General features: G+C 43.9%; 1 protein-coding gene across 6 annotated transcripts in view; it reads right to left on the bottom strand.

Moving 5' to 3' along the window:
• Window positions 1-19,952, bottom strand: part of arhgap32b (Rho GTPase activating protein 32b) — a 618,422-nt gene that overhangs the window by 503,795 nt on the left and 94,675 nt on the right. Inside the window, exon 1 of one of the 6 annotated variants that reach the window (XM_069894390.1) lies at window positions 7,787-7,937. The exons of the other annotated variants lie outside the window; for them this stretch is intronic. The gene's annotated coding sequence lies outside the window, so the exon portion shown is untranslated. Of the gene's footprint in view, window positions 1-7,786; window positions 7,938-19,952 lie in introns of those variants that run through there. 6 annotated transcript variants of the gene reach the window in all.

Raw genomic sequence — 19,952 nt, 5'->3', positions numbered from 1 at the left:
GGGCTTGGCATGGTCATGCCCGTTCCTCATGACCTGCTGGACTGCCGAGCCCTCTGGGAATTGCTCGAGCCATAGCTCTTGGGTTCTCTGAGTGACCTTCCTCGAGTCGGTAAAGCTCTCGGGCCGGATGTTCTCAAGCAGATAGTCGAGCAAATTGCGCTCAAAGAATGGGCAGTTGGTGTGATCACCCATGAGCATCTTGTCCATCAGCTCCATCGGGGACCTGTCCCACAGTGCGTTGAGGTGCAGCATCCAAGCGGCACACTGGTGCCTGGATAGTCCAAAAGACCTGGTGAGCACTCGCTTGATGGTCTTATATTTGTCGTCGGCAGGTGGGTGCTGAATGAGGTACAGCACGCGTTTGGCGGTGGCCTGGTCCAGGGCGGCGACCACATGGTAGAATTTGGTCGTGTCGGATGAAATCTGGCGGAGGTGAAACTGAGCCTCCACGTGGACAAACCAAGTCTCTAACTCCTGAACCCAGAAATCAGGCAGCTTGACGGCTATAGCACTGATCCCAGGTTCGCTCATGATGGGTTCAAAGACATTTGAACCAGTCAGGGTCACCAATTGTAGTGGCAGCTACAATGCTACTGAAACAACACACAACCAGACAGGTTGAGCTCAGTGAACAGAACTAATTTATTGCAGGCTGCTGGGTTGGACTTATACTCCCATCCTGGACCTGGCTTTGAACCGCACTGGGGGGCACTTACATCACCCGGGCGTCACGTGGTCCCCCAGCTTTGAGAAGAAGGGGAAACCCCCAACGGTGCCATTTTGGTTGGCTTCCCCACCGCGTGGATTAGGGGCGGGTTCGCCTGCCTAGTGGTGTGCCACCACAATCTATTATAATTCCTAAATAATTAATTTGATCAGACCACTTAAATTTTGCAGTATGTTTACAAGATGAGTAATCTACATCCGCCAAAGACATTATTTCGCTCTTATCCCAATTAATTTTATAACCTGATATTGCTCCAGTCTCGCATGTAGATTCCACAACGACTGCATGGGCTGCGTTAAATATATCAGAACATCATCTGCAAAAAAATTATTTTATACTCATCCGTATTCACCTTAATACCCTTAATATTATTATCTTGCCTAATCAACATAGGTTCAATAACCAACACAAATAGAGCTAGCGACAAAGGACAGCTCTGTCTAGTCAAACTAGATAACTCAAACAAAGAAGATAACTGCCCATTTATCACAGCTCTAGCCGATGGATTTTTATATAAAGTCTTCACCCAGCCAATAAAAAGTGGCCCTAATTTGAACTTTTCCAACACTTTAAACAAAAAAAAACCCATTCCACTCTATCAAAAGCCTTCTCAGCATCTAAAGCAATTACCATAGCTTGGGCAGATTGCCCCCAAGAGATATTAATTAAAGAAATCAATTTTACAATATTATCTGCTGAATACTGATTTTTAATAAAACAAGCTTGATCTACATGGATCAAATCCAGTAAATATTTAGCTAATCTATTAGCTAGAACCTTGGCAACAATCTTGCAATCTACATTCAATAAAGGGATAGGTCTATAAGATCCCACTTTTAGTGGGTCCCTATCCTTCTGAGGGCTAACCCGTAATGAGCGCTCTAGAGAAGGAATCTGGGAAAGAACCACTCTTTGTAGACTGTTTCAAAACATCCATCAACAAAGGAATTAACAAATCGGGAAATTCTTTATAAAATTCCAAAGTAAAGACATCCTCTCCTGGGGATTTACCACCGGGCATTGACTGTAACGCCTCTTTAACCTCCACAACTGTTAAAAAAAAAGCATTTAAATCCTTAATCTCTGCATCCTTTAAAGATGGTAAAACCAAATCAGACAAAAAGGTGTCAATTTTAGCATGATCTTTGAATACTTCAGAAGTGTACAACTTCTCATGGAATAAACTGAATTCATCGTTAATTTCCTAATGTTTATAAGTAATCAACGTATCACGCCTAATAGCATTTATTGTCCCGGAGGCCTGTTCAGTCTTCAATTGTCACGCAAACACTTTGTGAGCATGTCCACCTAACTCATAGTAATGTTGTTTAGTTCTCTGCAATAACTTCTCAAACTTATAAACTTGTAAGGAATTATACCACAATTTCAAATCAGTTAAACAAGTTTTTTTAGTTTCAGTAGCATCTCGCTGTACTTCTTTCTCCAAAATCTCTATCTCCTTCTCTAAGTCATTCACCTCAGCCAAATGTTGTTTTTTTAATTCTGGCTGTATAACTAATAATCTGTCCCCTCAAGTAAGCTTTCAATGCATCCCACAAAATAAATTTACTATCAACCAAACCCACATTTATTTTCAAAATTGACTGTATATGATCCTTCAAAAACTTAATAAAATCAGAGTTTATCAACAACATTGAATTTAATCTCCATCAATACTCATTCTCAGAACCAGTACAAGTAATTAACAGCAAAGAATGATGAGACAAAATCCTACTTTTATATTCAGGTTTAAGTATTCTTCCTTGCAATTGTGCTGACACTAAAGATAAATCTCAGATTGAAGAGACTGCCATCCGTGCGGTACCGGATGTAAACAGCGTCTTCATTGTTGGGGTCTTTCATGGCTTGGTTCAGCATCATGCTGAAGAAGATTGAAAAGAGGGTTGGTGCGAGAACACAGCCTTGCTTCACGCCATTGTTAATGGAGAAGGGTTCAGAGAGCTCATTGCTGTATCTGACCCGACCTTGTTGGTTTTCGTGCAGTTGGATAATCATGTTGAGGAACTTTGGGGGACATCCGATGCGCTCTAGTATTTGCCAAAGCCCTTTCCTGCTCACGGTGTCGAAGGCTTTGGTGAGGTCAACAAAGGTGATGTAGAGTCCTTTGTTTTGTTCTCTGCACTTTTCTTGGAGCTGTCTGAGGGCAAAGACCATGTCAGTGGTTCCTCTGTTTGCGCGAAAGCCGCACTGTGATTCTGGGAGAATATTCTCAGCGACACTAGGTATTATTCTATTTAGTAGAATCCTAGCGAAGATTTTGCCTGCAATGGAGAGCAACGTAGTTTGAGCCTGCAAGCTCACACCAAGACACAAGAGAAACTTGTCCGTGAACTACTCTTTGCAGATGATGCCGCTTTAGTTGCCCATTCAGAGCCAGCTCTTCAGCGCTTGACGTCCTGCTTTGCGGAAACTGCCAAAATGTTTGGCCTGGAAGTCAGCCTGAAGAAAACTGAGGTCCTCCATCAGCCAGCTCCCCACCATGACTACCAGCCCCCCCACATCTCCATCGGGCACACAAAACTCAAAACGGTCAACCAGTTTACCTATCTCGGCTGCACCATTTCATCAGATGCAAGGATCGACAATGAGATAGACAACAGACTCGCCAAGGCAAATAGCGCCTTTGGAAGACTACACAAAAGAGTCTGGAAAAACAACCAACTGAAAAACCTCACAAAGATAAGCGTATACAGAGCCGTTGTCATACCCACACTCCTGTTCGGCTCCGAATCATGGGTCCTCTACCGGCACCACCTACGGCTCCTAGAACGCTTCCACCAGCGTTGTCTCCGCTCCATCCTCAACATCCATTGGAGCGCTCACACCCCTAACGTCGAGGTACTCGAGATGGCAGAGGTCGACAGCATCGAGTCCACGCTGCTGAAGATCCAGCTGCGCTGGATGGGTCACGTCTCCAGAATGGAGGACCATCGCCTTCCCAAGATCGTATTATATGGCGAGCTCTCCACTGGCCACCGTGACAGAGGTGCACCAAAGAAAAGGTACAAGGACTGCCTAAAGAAATCTCTTGGTGCCTGCCACATTGACCACCGCCAGTGGGCTGATATCGCCTCAAACCGTGCATCTTGGCGCCTCACAGTTTGGCGGGCAGCAGCCTCCTTTGAAGAAGACCGCAGAGCCCACCTCACTGACAAAAGGCAAAGGAGGAAAAACCCAACACCCAACCCCAACCAACCAATTTTCCCTTGCAACCGCTGCAATCGTGTCTGCCTGTCCCGCATCGGACTGGTCAGCCACAAACGAGCCTGCAGCTGACGTGGACTTTTTTACCCCCTCCATAAATCTTCGTCCGCGAAGCCAAGCCAAAGAAAAAGAAAGAAGAAAAAGATAAATCTATTCTAGAATAAGAATCATGCCTAGATGAATAAAAAGAGAAATCCTTCTCAGTCGGGTTCAATTTTCTCCAAATCTCTATCAAATTCAAATCCTTCATTACTGTCATTAACTGCTTAGCCATCTTTGTTCAAACTACTGATTTTGGAGATTTATCTAACAATGGATCCAAACAACAATTAAAGTCACCTCCAAACAATATTTTATCATAAGCCTGATTTAAATTCAAAAAAGAACCCACCATAAATTATTCGTCATCTACGTTGGGAGTATAAACATTCATTAAAGTCTAAGCTTCTGAAAAAATTTGACAATTAACAATCAACAGCCTGCCATCACCTTCAAAAACTGAATCCAGTGTAAAAGATAACTTTTTATGAATTAAATTGAAAGAAGCTATAACTTGCCCAACCCTATTTCTTTTTAATTTTATGTTCTTTTTCAGTTAAATGAGTCTCTTGCAAAAATGCAATGTCAATTTGCAATTTTTAATATTAGCTAATACCCTCTTTCTTTTAATCGAATTATTAAGCTCGTTAACAATAAAAGTAGCAAAATTTAAATTAGCCGTAACAAATTATATATACCCCCCCCACAGTGGTGAAGCACCCTCCATGGCTCATTACAAACAAAGAACTCCTCAAAGAAAAACAGAAAGACCCCCATAAAATAATAAAACTCCCAACAAAAAAGGAAACTACAACAATAAGTGTAGTACCACCCCCCACCCCAATTACACAGGAGTGACATATCTCAAGGTGGCCGACAACTTCGGAAAAATTGGCAGTTGAACCACCTCCCTCGAAAAGAACAAACAGCAAAAAATAATGTGATCAAATCAGGTATGATAAGCCACTTCCAAATCACGGTTAACTTCATCATCATCAGTGCTAATGTCAATCAACAGTTGAGTCTCCATCTCTTGTTTTCCATTCTTTCCTTTCGAAAACAACACAAGTTGTGGAGTAAGCTGGTCTTGTCCCTACTTATTAACAGGCAAAGAGTTAGCAAAGGTAAAAGTTTCAACATCATTATCAAAAAATTGAGCCTGATAATCCCCATAAAAACTTTTAACACAGCAGGGTAACGAAAAGCAAATTTAAAACCCTTCTTCCACAAAACAGCTTTAGCTGAATTAAATTCTTTACGACACTTAATAACAGCTTGGCTCAAATCAGCATAGAAAAAACTCTATTATTCTTAACAATCAAGGGACCCTGATTATGCCCAGCATTCTGTACTGCAATTCTTAAAATCAACCCTCAATCCTGATAACGTAAACACCGAATCAGAACGGATCGTGGCGCTTGACCCGGAAGTGGTTTCCTTCTGATTGCTCGATGGGCTCTGTCTAGTTCCAAGCCATCCATGAAAGAATTTGTTCCCAGAATCTCAAGAATCCAGTTTCAAAAAAATTGAACTGGATCCGAACCTTCAAAAGCTTCCGAAGACCCACAATCTTAACGCTATTTCTCCGACTCTGATGCTCCAAAACGTCAATCTTCTTCAACAAATTGCTCTTCTAAATCTCCCAACCCAAAAACGAATCCTCCATCTGCTACATTTTTACTTTACACTGTTCCACATCATCTTTACAATCAAGAAATGCATCTTCATCTTTTTAAATTTATCCTGGACCTTATCCACAGCTCGTAAACACTTATTGATGTCCATTTTAATAGTATATAATTTAACCCCTCATACCCCTTTCTTCTCTGTTAATTGTTCCTTGACCACTGAAAATCCTTGGCTCATCTGTCTGGCCAAATTCTCTATTTGTTTAGATATGTCAGGTAAAGCAACATTAGAGTATGATGGATCTGATTTAAACTTAAAAGCTCTTCTCAATTCAGGCCTACCCTAAGCCAAGCCTTCTGCTTCTTCCTCCTCTTCTAATCCAGCAACGTCTTCCTCTTCTTCCTCCTTTGCAACAGAGGTCGGGGCAGCCCGACTACGGGTGTGGAACCCTTCCCCCCCCCCACCAGCCCAAAGCCCCTCGCAGCCTAGCCCAATTTGAGTGTGCAGTTGGTCGTTTTGCTCTGGAGAGGATCGCTGTCGGTCGCCAGCGCCATCTTACATAGCGGTACACGAGGTCAGCACCAGTGTAGCACAGACCCTACTCGTTGACGATTGCTGTGGTCAGGGCTGCGCTGAAATCGACGCTGGAGGCTCCATTTGTCCAGTAGGCCAAGTTTCTTCCACAGTTACAGGCTGTTTGGTTGCCGTTTTTGTAACCATTTGAGTCTTAATCTTTCTCATAGCTGCAAGTAATATTCTTCAATAGTAAAATTAAGCTTCAACAATTTTTTTAATGCTGTAAATCAGATTTTGAGTAGTTCTGCCAGGGGAGGTGTTTTTCCATGTCTTCTCCCTATGCCATCATGCCAAGCCCCCACAATCTTTCTATCTTATTGATAACTTTCCTATAGTTAGGTGACCATAATATTCCAATATTCCAAACGTGGCCTCACCAATATCTAATACAACTTTACCGTAACATCCACCTCCTACTTTGGTTTATGAAGCCCAATATGCCAAAAGCTCTCTTTCCAACCCTATCCACCTGTGACATCACTTTGTCTGCAATGGATAATGTCAGTGATGGATGTTTACTACCTTCTACAGCCTTCTAAATTCCTGGACCCTTGAATCGCCTGACCAGGCTGTTAAAACTTTCCACAGCAGACCTGTAGAAGCTTGATAGATCATTCAATGACAAGAGGCTCTGTGGAAGAGATCGAGAATCTCAAGTGGCATGTTGCCTACCAGATGCCAGGGTCAGGGATATCTCAGATTGAGTCCACAGCATTCTCAAAAGGGAGAGCAAACAGCCAGGTGCCATGGTGCATGTTGGGAACAATGACATGGGTAGGAAGGGTGATGAGGTCTTAAAAAGAGAATTCAGGGAGGTAGGCTCTTAGCTGGAACAGGATATCCAGAGATATCAGGATTGCGGGCTGCGCCACATGCTCATGACGTTAGAAATAGGATAATGCAGCTTAACACGAGGCTAAAGATATGGTAAGGAGGGAGGGCTTTTTGTTTCTGGATCATTGGGGTCTCTTCCACAGAAGATGGGACCTGTACTGGCATGACAGTTTGCATCTGAACTGGAGGGCACTGGGTTGTGAACCAGAAGAAGGAAGCAGAGAGTAGAGCAGATGGTGGATGCGGTGTGTAGCGAGTTTGTGAGAAAGGACAAGCAGGGAGCATAAACGTACAGTGCCCTCCAAAATGTTTGGGACAAAGACATTTTTCCTTTATTTCCACCCACGCTACAGAATTTTAAATTTGTAATCAAACAGTTCATCTGTAATTTGTTACACCTCAAACCAGCAGCAACAAAAGATGCAATTCAAAAGGGTTAAATTTTAACTCTAAATTGAATAATGACTATTAACAATATTACTTCTTAACCCAATTAATCCCACCATAAGTAACTATAACAAATATATAAACAGTGTGTATGTGAAAAACCCATTATAGTCTATGCCCAATATTCAAAATGGAAAAATCTCCCAAAACCCCAGGTCAGTCAGGCAAGTAAGTCAGCCTGAAAACACAGCCCATAGAATTCAAACCCAAAGCTCACTGCCCAAATTCAATTCCCCCAAATGAATAACAGAAAGGGCATCGTATTGAACGTAGGAGAGAGAAATGACTGATGTGTTGCCGTAAGCTTACGTATCCCCTTTTCTCAAGGCCTCCTTAGATGACTTTCTTCGGTTCTCAAATGATGATTTTTATCCCTTCCTTATTGATTGAGGCTGTGCCTTTCACACAGCTCTCCTAGTTGGTCTCCACCACTCCACCTGCTGCAGTTCTGCTGCTCCAACTGCCATTCTGAACACTCCATTCTCTCTCTGTCTGCACAGCTCGACCCACGAGTCACACAGAGCCCCCAGTAGCATTCCATCCTTTCCGATGTTAGTCCACAACAGATTAAAGTGAACATTCTAGATTTTCTTCAAGGTTATTTGTATTCTTCTCCTTGACATTCTAAGCTGTTGATCCATGAAATCTTGGCTATGTGGATTCAGAATCGATTTGCTTGTAGAAAGAAGAGGGTACTAACTAGTAGATGGAACTTGTTCTGCAGGAGGGCAATGACTAGTGGAGTTCCACAGGGATCCTCTCTGGGACCCCTGGTGTGTGTGATTTTTATTAATGACCTGGATGAAGAAGTAGAGGGATGGATCAGCAAGTTTGCAGATGATATGAAGTTTTGCGGTGTTGTGGGGAGGGCAGAAGGTTGTCGTAGGTTACAACAGGATACTGACAGGATGCAGAATTGGGCGGAAAAATGACAGATAGAGTTCATCCTGATAAGTGTGAGGTGATGCATTTTGGAAGGTCAAACGTGAAGGCAGAGTATATGGTTGGGCAGAATTCTGAACAGTATGGAAGAACAGAGAGACTTTAGGGTTCAAATCTCTCAAGGTTGCCACAGAGGCTGATAGGGTAGTTAAAAGGATTATTATGGTATGCTGGACTTCATTAGTCAGGGAATGAAGTTCAAGAGTTGAGAGATAAATTTCCAGCTCTGTAAAATTCTGATTAGATGCCAATTAGAATATTGTATTCAGTCCTGGTCACCTTATTACAGTGAGGATGTGGAATCAATGGAGATAGTGCAGAGGAGATTTACTTGGATGATGCCTGGAATGAAGAACATGTCTTTATGAGTAAGGTTAACAGAGCTAGGGATTTTCTCTTTGAAGTGAAGAAGGATAAGACGTGACTAAATAGATGTCTACAAGATCAAGGGAGGCATAGACAGGGTGGACAAAAAGCACCTTTTTCCAGGGCCAAAGTAACAAACAACAGAGAACTCTAATTAAGATAAGTTTAAATTTAGACATACAGCACAGTACAGGCGCTTTCGGCCCACAACCCCATGCTGCCCAATTGCACTCAATTGATCTACAAACCCCGATACATTTTTTTGGAATGGTGGAAAGTAACCGGAGCGCCTTAGGAAAACCCACACAGATATGGGGAGACCGAATAAACTCCTTGCAGACAGCGTGGGATTCCAACCCCAATCCTCATCTCTGACACTGAAACCATGTTGTGCTAACTGCTATGCTAACCATGCCACCCTCCTATCTGCACAAGGTGAGCGTAGGAATGTTCTGGGGAAACATTAGGGTGAAGTTATTTTTTTTAATTTTTACATAGAGTAGTGGATGCTTGGAATGCATTGCCAGGAATAGGGTTACGGATGCAAGGTCGGGAAGGTTTAATTTTATGAGTAGCTTCCATTGGTTGGCACAACATTGTGGGCCAAAGAGCCTGTACTGTGCTGTAATGTTCTATTAATAAGCAGAAACATCTGTATTGTGGAATGCAATCATGAAATATAAGCAACATTCTCTCTGTGGGAGATGGGTCTCAGGTATTCTGGTATAATGATTGTGGAAATATCAATCAATAACAACAGACCACTTGTACATGTGAAACAAAATTAAACTTTCATCACAGCCCAGCCAATGTTTTAACAATAGTAAAAATATCAGCATAATCCATTCAAAGGAAATATTGTACAGGATCTTCGCTCAGAGCCAACTTTTCATTACCAAGTAAACGCAAACAGATGCTGTACAGAGGAAAGCATGCAAGAATTTACATCCCACAACAAGTTATTGGACTTAATGCTTGGAAGTGATTCAAAGAAAACCTTGTGTTTGTACCCCCAGGAGTCATTGTGTTATAATGTTAAATAAACTGATATTGGCTACATTTTATGCCAGTACATTCCAGTATAATTGTAAATCCAAAGCATCTCTTCATTTTCACTGCCACCCAGTGTAAGCACTCCACTAATTGCAGTCAGCAGTACCACTCTAATTTGTTCTATCACCCTCTTCTCTTTCAATTACAAGGAACCCCATTTTCCTTCATTGCCTTTCTTTGGCATCAGAAAAATACAGAAATGTGCTTATCAATGACAGATGTCATTGCTAAACAGGCAAAGTATCTCCATCGCAGATGTGAAGCTGTCCATTATGGACCTGTAGTCAACCGCTACAAAGAAACACACACACTCACACACACACACGTACTGTTGTTTTTTTGCTGATTGACTGAGTCATCCATATGAACAACAATAGAGAGCGGAAACGTCCATTGATATGAATACCCTTCTTCCCAGCCTCTTTCTGAGTTAGCTGGGCAGCTTGACCAATGCCATTTTAGGGTTATTGGTCTAATGCTGCCCCAGGTTCTACCCCTGCTGGTTCGTAGTGCTGGGAGTCGATTTAGCAATTTCTGTCCATATCTGCTGCCACACGACATGCCGGCCTGATCTCCGCGATTGCGGGCCACCACATGATACCCCCCCCACAACTAACATTACAATCTAGTATCCACAGGTATAGTCCCCAAAGTCTTTTGTGGTCTGCCTCTGCGTTGAGGTGTTGGTGTCTCCACGGGTTCTGATGGGTCTGTGTGGGCAGGCTTGAGTCTAACTGTAGTGAAGACCTTTGGTTTACCACCGATATCCAGCTCGAAGGTTGTTCTGGATGACTTGAAAGGGACCTTCATATGGCTTCTGCAGTGGTGAACGATGGGGTCCTCTGTGTACAGACACGTACTCACAGTCCTTGAGTTCTCTGGGGATGTTGGACTTGGCTTGTCCATGTCTGGAGGGTGTGATCGGAGCCAGGTTACTGACCTTTTTGCGCAGCCTGTCCAGGAAGGTGGTTGTCTTCTCCTGCTGTCCTCTGGCCTGTGGAACAAAATCTCTGGGAACTGGAAGTGGGGCTCCATAGACGAGTTCAGCGGAGGATGTGTGGAGGTCTTCTTTTGAATGCCCAGTATTGCCCATGGTAGCTGATCCACCCCGTTGGGGCCCTTGAGTCTGGTCATGAGAACGGTCTTGAGGTGCCTGTGGAAACACTCCACCATGCCGTTGGCTTGTAAGTAGTTTGCCATCATATGGTGTACCTGAGCGCCCCACAGGTTGGAAATGTTAGTCCACAAACTGGAGGTGAACTGTGCGCCTCGGTCAGAAGTGATGTGCTGTGGCAGTCAGAATCTTGCAATCTAGGATGAGAGGAGTGCTTTGGCTCAGGACCTGGTGGATGTGTCAGCAAGGGGGATTGCTTCTGGCCACCAGGTGAAGCGATCAACCACTGTGAACAGGTAACGGAAACCTGAAAGACTGGCAAGGGTCCCACTATGTCCACGTGAATGTAGTCAAACCTACGTTCCGTTGGCTCAAAAGACTGTGGGGGGAATCTTGGTGTGTTGCTGCACTTTGGCTGTTTGATACTACGTACACGCCTTGGCCCACTCCCGGACTTGTTTCTGCAATCTATGCCACACGTACTAGCCGGACCATAGTCCTGATGGATGGATGTGCCAGTTCGTGGATGGAGTCAAAAACTCATCGCCTCCATGCCGTTGGGACAATAGGTCAAACCTGCCCAGTGGCCACGTTGCACAGGAGGGTGGTAGTACCTGTGCCGACTGGAACGTCCTGAAGCCGAAGGCCTATGACAGCGGTCCTGTAGTGCGGGATCTTGTCGCCCTGCTGCTGTGTCTCTGCCAGTGCTGTGAAGTCCAGACCATTGACCAGGGAGTGGATGCTGTGTCTTGACAAGGCATCCACAACCACATTGTCTTTGCCCAAGATGTGCTTGACATCGGTGGTGTACTCTGAGATGTAAGACAAGTGTCTCTGTTGGCGGGGTGACCAGGGATTGGAGATTTTTAAAGTCATTCCCTCAAGGAAGTATTGCAAGTGGAAGATAGCTAAGTACAGCCCCAGCAGGTCTCTATCAATGGTCTGGACTTCGCAGCACTGTACTTTAGTTCAGGAGGCCACAAATGTTTGTTGAAGAAAGTTGGTGGTTACCAACTTCCTTCTATCTGCTGCTCCAGGACTCCACCAATCGCTGTTCCTGAGGCATTGACTGTGAGGGTTGTGGGTGCATCTGGTCTGGGGTGGGTCAGGAGTGCAGCTTTAGCCAGGGCTTCTTTGGTTTCCACAAACGCACGTGCAGATTAGTCGTCCCAGGTCAGGTCCTTCTCCTTGCCGAACATCAGGATGAACAGAGAGCACATCACTCGAGCAGCTGCTGGGATAAATCTGCGATAAAAGTTTATCATCCCCACGAACTCCTGCAGATCTTTGGTTGTACTGGGCTTCGGGAAGCTGCGGATGGCCTCTACGTTCTCAAGCAGTGTGTGTGGCCCCATCCTTTGTAATCCTGTGGCCCAGGAAGTCGATGGTGTTCAGGCCACATTGGCATTTGGCCAGGTTGATGGTGAGGCCAAACTCATGCAGACGACTACAGAGATTTCGGAGGTGCTGAAAATGTTCCTTCCCACGAGGTAGACGAAAGTGCCATCCAGGTCTCGGCCCACTGCGTCCATCAGTCGCTGGTATGTCTGTGCCACATTTTTGAGCCCAAATGACATCCTCAGGAACTTAAACAGCCCAAATGGAGTAATGATGGCTGTCTTAGGGATGTCATCAGGATGCATATCCTCGCACGAGCTCCACTTTTGAGAATATTGTTACCCCGTGCAGGATTGCCGCAAAATCCTGGCTGTGTGGCACAAGGTAACGGTCCAGGGTGGTGGCTTTGTTGAGCTGGTGATAGTCGTCATACGGTCTCCAGACCCCAGTTGCTTTAGGCACCATGTGCAGGGGCGAAGCCCATGGGCTCTCTGACCTTCGAACAACACCCAACTCCTCAAGCTTGCGAAACTCTTCCTTGGCCAGTCGGAGCTACTCCAGGGGAAATTGTCTTGCCCTTGCGTGGAGAGGTGGGCCCTTGGTCAGGATATTATGTCTGATGCCGTGTCAAGGCATCTCCACTGTGAACTGAGGGGAAAGGATTGCCGGGAATCCCGCTAGCACCTTGGAGAACTCATCCTCCGAGCTGTGGATGGAGTCCAGGTGCATTGCTGGAAACTTAGCGCCCCTCAGTGCGATGGTTTGGTAGGTCTCAGTGTGGATGAGTCACTCACCCTTGAGGTCCACTAGGAGGTTGTGGGCTCACAGGAAATCCACTCCGAGGAGTGGTTGTCCAGCGTGAACTCCCATGAGAAGTGACTGACCCCGAACTGCAGCTCAGTCCTACAAGTGCCATAGGTCCGTATACTGCTGTTGATGGCAACCCTCAACTTGGGCCTCGCTAGCCTGAGCCTAGTGTCCAAACCTGTCAGGGTTATCACACTGATCTCTGCTCCTGTATCCACCAGGAAGCGTATACAGGAGAGGGTGTCCCAGACGTACAGGAGGCTCTCTTAGTGGCCATCAGCGATGGCTGGCCTTGTAATTTCCCTGGAACTCGCAGGAGGACTGGCATCAGTGAGCCTCTATACCCCATTTTCGGTAATAGAAGCACCATCTGTTGCTGGACTCTTTTCTGTCTCTCGTCTGCTGTTCCTTGCTCTGGTCTGATTGTGGGACTTCTTTACGAGCCCCACGGTAGCCGAGCACTTCTGTTTCTGTTTCCGCAGAATGTCTGCCTGTGCTGCGACTTTCTGGGGGTCGGAGAAATAAGCATCCGCCAGGAGCAGTTGGATGTCTTCGGACATCAGTTCCAGGAACACCTGCTCGAACATGATGCCGGGCTGCTCATCTCCCGGGAGGACCAGCATCTCATTGATGAGTGCCAATGGGGATCTGTCTCCAAACCCATCCCGGTGGAGAAAACGTGCTCCTCGCTCTCACCACGAGAATCCGAACGTCTCAGTTAATAGCTCTTTGAAGGCAGCGTAAGTGCCTTCCGATGGTGGCCTCTGGATAAAGTTGGCCACTCTATCTGCAGTTTGTGGATCCAGGGAGCTGACCACATGGTAGTACCTGGTCGAACCACATACCGGATCGAACTGTCCAGAAGGTCAGGAGCATCAGGCCAACTGCGTTCACTGTGGCTTCATTCTCCATCGCTAGGTTTAGATTCCTTCTAAACCGTCAGGGTTACCAATTGTAACCGACCGCTGCAAAGAAAAACACACACACACAGTGTGGCAGGTTAAGCTAATTTCTTTATTAGGGCTGGAAAGGCTGCTTTTATGTACTGTTCAAATTCCCACTGTTTTTGCTAATTGACTGAATCATCCATATGAATAACAAGTGGATGGGAACATACATGCATATGAATGCCCTTCTTCCCCAGCCTGTTTCTGCTGAGTTTTAGAGCTGTTGGTCTGATGCTGCCCCAGCTTCTACCCCCACTAGTTCGTTGTGCTGGGAGTCACTTTAGCGATCTCTGTCCGCGTCTGTTGCCGTACGATGTGCCGGCTCGATTTCCGCAATTGCTGGCCGCCACAGACCACGTATTATCTTAATAGTAAATGAGCAGCAACAATGGAGATCCAGAGATTGAAAGTTTCATGTATGTGTAGATTCAATCACTTCGAAGATCAGCCAGACAAAGATAGAGATCGAAGGCAGATGAAATGAGTCAGGATGCAGATTCAATATTGCAAACAGGAAACCCCTTGGGGGTGCGAAATAGCATTTCAATTTCTTTTATAAATCCATACTCCTTCAATTTGGATAATATGTTGGATGATGAAGAGCTGAAGGAAGCTCTTATTGAACTGTGCACAAATCTGGTTCTTGAAATGCAGTTTGAAAGCAAAACTTTGGAACAATATTGGTGTTCAGCAATGGACACGTTTCCAAGACTTTGTGAAAAAGCACTAACTGTGCTCATCCCATTCGCGACGACATACTTAGGAGAGTCTGGATTTAATGCCCTTTTGTCAATCAAGACAAAATCTAGAAATCGCTTTGGTGCACAGGCAGACATACGGACTGCTGTCAGCAACAAGATGCCACGTATTGAAAAACTATTAAGCTATAAACAGGAACAAAAGAGTCATTAAATTTAAATTGGCTTATGAATATTTGAACATTAGTTCTTTAATTTTTTTAAAGAAATTTCATGCATGGATGAAAATTAAATTTTTTTGTAGGGTTTATGCAACTTTTGTTGTAATTTTTTTTCTTTTTCATGTTTCATTTTTGTTTATATATTATTAAAAATTGATTATACAAATTTGTTTTGGTCACCTTCACCTTTATTCTTAAATAAATTATTACTTTAAGGGGTGTGAGAACATACTAAAAATTTTTTAGGGGTGTGGGGCATAAAAATGGTTGGGAACCACTGATTTACATCGATGATTTGGAAGAGAGGACAGAGGTAGTGGAGTGTAGCAGATGATACTAAATTGAGTGGAAAAGCAAATTGTACAGAGGATGTGGAGGGGCTGCAGAAGGATATAGTTAAGTTAGGTGAGCGGGCAAAGGTCTGGCAGATTGAGTACAACATTAGTAAATGTGAGTTCATCCACTTTGGCAGGAAAAATAGAAGAGCAGATTATTATTTAAATTGATGAAAAACTGCAACATGCTGTCGTGCATAAGGACTTGGGAGGGCTTGTGCATGAATTGCAAAAAGTTGGGTTGCAGGTACAACAGGTTATTACGAAGGCAAATGGAATGTTGCTTCATCGCTGGAGGAATTGAATTCAAGAGCAGGGAGGTCATGCTGTAACCATACAAGGTACTGGTGAGGCCGCACCTGGAGTACTGTGGGCATTTCTGGTCTCCATCCTTGAGGAAAGATAGACTGGCCTTGGAGGCAGTCCAGAGGAGGCTCACCAGGTTGATCCTGGAGATGAGGGGGTTGACCTATGAGGAGAGACTAAATCGCCTGGGATTATACTCACTCGAATTCACAAGAATGAGAGAAGATTTATAGAAACATATAAAATTATGAAAGGGACAGATAAGATAGAGGCAGGAAAGTTATTTTCACTGGTAGGTGAGACCAGAACTAGGGGACGCAGCCTCAAGATTCAGGCTAGTAGATTTAAGACGGAGATGAGGAAAAAACTTTTTCCCAGAAAGTAGTGAATCCGTGGAATTCTCTACCCAGAGAAGCAGTTGAGGCTACTTCATCAAACATATTTAAGGTCCGTACAGATAGATTTTTATGTAAAAAAGAAATGAAGGGATATGGGGATAAGGCAGGTAGGTGGACTTGAGTCAATGATTAGATCAGCCATGATCTTATTGAATGGCAGAGCTGACACAATGGGCCAGAAGGCCTATTCCTGCTCCTATTTCTTATGTTCAGCCAGATGAAAAAGGGGATTTCAGGAGTTGGAAAGGAAGCTGGGTTAGTAATCTCTGAATTACTGCCTATGTCAAGCACAATGAGAGTAAAATCAGGAAGATGAATGCATGGCTGAAGAGTTTGTGCAGGGGTTGAGGTTAGTGGGTCTTTAGGACCTCTTCTGGGGAAGAGGTGACTAGTACAAAAAGGACAGGATGTACCTGAATTAAAAAGAGACTAATGTGGGCAGGTTTGCTGGAGCTGTTGAGGGTTTAAATTGGTGGGGGTAAGGGATCCAGAGTGTTAGGTCAGATGATGGAGCAGCTGGGAGAAAAATGAGAGAGTACATTAATGCAGGCAGATGGATAGGATGAAATGTGTTTTTTTTTACTTTAATGTGAAAGGTACAAATAAGGGTGATGAAATTAGTGCATGGATCAGTACATGGAATATGGTTACCATGGTTAACAAGAGAGGTGAAACATTTGGTTAAAAGGAAGAATGAAGCATACACAAGGTTTAGGAAGCAAAATAAAAGCCAAGGGTCTTGACATTACGGTACCAGGAAGGAATTTGAGAAGGAATAGAGAACTAAGCCTCCTTGGCAAGTTAAAGGAACAAAAACCCCAAGGTGTTCCAATAAACAGGAGGAACATGAAGAGAGCAAGGATAAGATCACTCAAGGACAAAAGGGGAAAATGTGTACCTAGAGGCAGAGGAGATAGGAGAGATTCTTCATGAATACTTTATTTCCATGTTCACCAGAGAGATGAACCTTGATAAATGTGAAGGAGAGAGGGGCAATGTGTTGGAGCATGCTAAAGTGAAGATAGAGGTAGACATCAGGATAGACAAAATCATGGGGCCAGATAACTTATACCCAGGAACAGAGAAGAGATTGATCGGGGATTGACGATGATTTTTGTGTCCTCCTTGGCCAGAGTAGTAGTACCACAGTTTCAAGGATAGAAAATGTTTTTCCACTGTTCAAGAAAGTAATGGGGATGATCAAAGGAATTATAGAGTAGTGACTCTTGAATCAGAGGTGGACAAACTATTGGAGAATTCTTAAGGACAATTTACAAGCATTTGGAGAAGCATCATCTAACAGGGATAGCCAGCATGACTTTGTGAGGGGCAGGTTGTATCTTATCAATCTTGGAGTTTTGAGGAGGTAATAACACATGTAAAGCAGTGGGATTTGGGCCTTCTTTCATTTCCAGTCAAGTTGGAATCAGAGGAGGGGCAAGTGACTCGTGATTGGTGAGTTCATTTGCTGGAAAGCTTAAAAAGGGTGCCGGGAGGGCAAATAGTGTTGATTTGTGGGAGGGAGTAATTAAGTTAATTGGCAGGGACCAATAAAAGGAGGGGTAGCTTGAGGAGCAGTCAGTGTGTGGGTGGCACAGGGAAGGAGTGGAGTTCTGAGGCTTTGGCAAGCAGGCTGAGAAGAGCTTGCTTGCTACCAAAGAGGTAAGGCCAGGTGAGGTAGATTAAATCTTTTCATTAAAGTTAGATAATGGAGAAAGCTAGGGCAGTGGATTGCTCTGGTGGCGATATGTGGGAAATCTGGGACAGGACAGTGTACTTGTCCCAGTTGACTACACCTACAAAAGGTGCATCAAGCTGCAGCTCCTTACAAACAAAGTTAGGGAACTGGAGCTGGAGTTGGATGAACTGTGGATCTTGAGGGTGGCAGAGGTAGTTGTCTATAGGAGTTTTAGGGAGGCAGTCACCCCTAAGATTCCAGAGGCAGGGAGCTGGGTTACAGTCAGGAGAGGGAAGGGGAAGATTCAGACAATGCAGATTACCCCTGTGGCCATTTCCAACAACAATAGGTATATTGTTTTGGATACTGTTGGTGAGGATGACCTACCAGGGACAAGTTGAGGTGGTCATGTCTCTGGTACGGAGGCTAGCCCCCTGGGTGATAAGGGAATGAGTGAGAAGAGGAGAGCAATGATGATTGGGGATTCATTGGTTAGACAAGTGAATAGGGGGTTCTGTGAATGAGATAGAGGTTCAGATTTGTGGATCATCGGGATCTCTTCTGGGAAAGGTCTGAACTCTACATAAAGGACAGGCTGCACCTGAACTGACCAATATCCTGGCAGGCAGATTTGCTAGAGCTGTTCAGGAGAATTGAAACTAGTTTGACAGGGAGGTGGGAATCAGAATGTGAGTGCAGAGATTAGGGTAGAAGGGAACCAGGGTGCTCGGGTCGAGAGAGAAAATCAGAAAAAAGTCAAAAATAATGTGCAGCAAAGAAGACAAAAAGTAAAGTGAAAAGATGAGATAATTTGCTGTCCAATATAAATACAGCAAAATCAGTAACAGATACTGGTTTGAATACTGTACTTAAATGCACGGAGCATTAGAAATAAAGTAGATGACCTTGTTGTACAGCTACAGATTGAAGGATATGACATTGTGGCCATCACCGAGACATGGCTTAATGATGGATGTGATTAGGACCTGAATGTCCAAGGGTACAAAGTGTATGGGAAAGATAGGCAGGTAGGTAGAGGGGATGGTGTGACCCTGATGGTAAGCAATGACATTAAATCACTAGAAAGAAGGGACATAAGTGGTAGAATCCTTATGGGTTGAGTCAAGAAATGGCAAGGGTAAAAGGACCCTATTAGCAGTTATACGCACACCATCAAAGAGCAGCTGAAAAGTGGACTACGTTACAGCTGGAAATAGAGATGGAAAATTTCAAAATAATTATGGGGGATTTTAACATGAAACTGGATCTCAGCAGAGAGTGCTTGCAGAAGGTCTACAGGATAGCTTTTTGGAGAAGCTTGTTGATAAGACCACCGGGGATCGATGGTTTTGGATTAGATGATGTGTAATGAACCGGAGGTGATTAGGGAATTGAAGGTAATGGAACCCTTAAGAAGTAATGATCATAAGATGATTGAGTTCAGTTTCAAATTTGAAAAGGAGAAGCCAAAATCAGATGTGTCGATATTTCAGTAGAATAAAGGAAATTACAGTGACATGAAAGAGGAACTGGCCTCAGTTGACTGGAAGAGTAAGCTGGATGGAGGGACGGCAGAGCAGAATTGATTGATATTTCTACAAGAAATAAAGAAAGAGCAGGATAGATATATTCCAAGAGAAAAGAAAATTATCAATGGAAAAATGGGACAAATATGGGTTATAAGTGGTTAATGCTAAAATAAAAGCAAAAGGGAGGGTATACAAGGAAGCAAAAATTAGTGGAAAAACAGGACTGGGAAACTTTTTAAAACCTTACAGAAAGAGACAAAGAAAATCATTAAAAAAGAAAAGATCAATTATGAAAGGAAGTTGGCAAATTACTACATTTTTTAAAAAGAGACACAAGTAGATATAGGACCGATTTGAAAATGATACTGGAGAAATTATAATGGGTAACAAAGAGATGGAAGAGGAAGTAAATTAGTATTTTGCATCACTCTTCATGGAGGAAGACCATAGCAATATAGCTGATAGTCAGAGGTCTTGGGGAATAGAATTAAGTACAGTCAGGATTACTAGAGAGATAGTGCTTAGTAAATTGAATGGACTAAAGATAGATAAATCTCCCGGACCAGATGAAGTGTACCCATGGGTTCTGTAGGAGGTGGCCTCGGAGATTGTATTGGCATTGGAATTGATTTTCCAGAAATCAAAGGACTCTAGCATGGTTCTGGAGGATTGGAAGGTTACAAATGTAGTTGTGCTGTTTAAGAAAGGAGGGAGGCAGAAAAAAGGAAATTATAAGCCTATTA

This window comes from Narcine bancroftii, chromosome 8, assembly GCF_036971445.1.
Source record: "Narcine bancroftii isolate sNarBan1 chromosome 8, sNarBan1.hap1, whole genome shotgun sequence".
Classification (NCBI taxonomy): domain Eukaryota; kingdom Metazoa; phylum Chordata; class Chondrichthyes; order Torpediniformes; family Narcinidae; genus Narcine; species Narcine bancroftii.
This window is presented reverse-complemented; position numbering and strand designations above follow the sequence as displayed.